Raw genomic sequence first — 492 nt, forward strand, 5'->3', positions numbered from 1 at the left:
GATCCATTCTAATATTGTCCACCCACCTATGCCTTGGTCTTCCCTGTGGTCTCTTTCCTTCTGGCTTTCCCACCAATAGATGGTTTTGGGATTAAGGACTGTAAAATGTGCTATGTAGTAGAGAACACGTATATTGAACCACTGCGTCTTTGTTTTGTCCACGGTGTGAAAATCGACAGTAGAAACCGTGTATGGTCGATGTGGCCTACATCAGTCTCGTAATAACATGGTAGCCACATCAGTTGTGCTTCTCTGTGCGTCATTAGAAGATAAAGTATAGGCTCCGTCTGTTTATAGAGCATACACACATCCATTTGCTGGAAATGGATTTTATGTAGGCGTTCGTTAGTTTATATAATGTCATGGACCATACTGAACTGGGCGAAGCGGAAATTTTCAATGGATATTTCATGTTGATATTTTCCCGGATGTGGTTCCAATTGTACGATGGGTATTTTGAATGTAGTTCTGACGCTTGAAGCTTTAGCGCAA

General features: G+C 41.7%; 1 protein-coding gene across 5 annotated transcripts in view; it reads left to right on the plus strand.

Annotated features, from left to right (window-relative positions):
• Positions 1-492, plus strand: part of LOC111868803 (kinesin-like protein KIF19) — a 59,042-nt gene that overhangs the window by 17,928 nt on the left and 40,622 nt on the right. The window lies entirely within an intron of this gene.

Source organism: Cryptotermes secundus, unplaced genomic scaffold (assembly GCF_002891405.2).
Source record: "Cryptotermes secundus unplaced genomic scaffold, Csec_1.0 scaffold257, whole genome shotgun sequence".
In the NCBI taxonomy this organism is placed as follows: Eukaryota; Metazoa; Arthropoda; class Insecta; order Blattodea; family Kalotermitidae; genus Cryptotermes; species Cryptotermes secundus.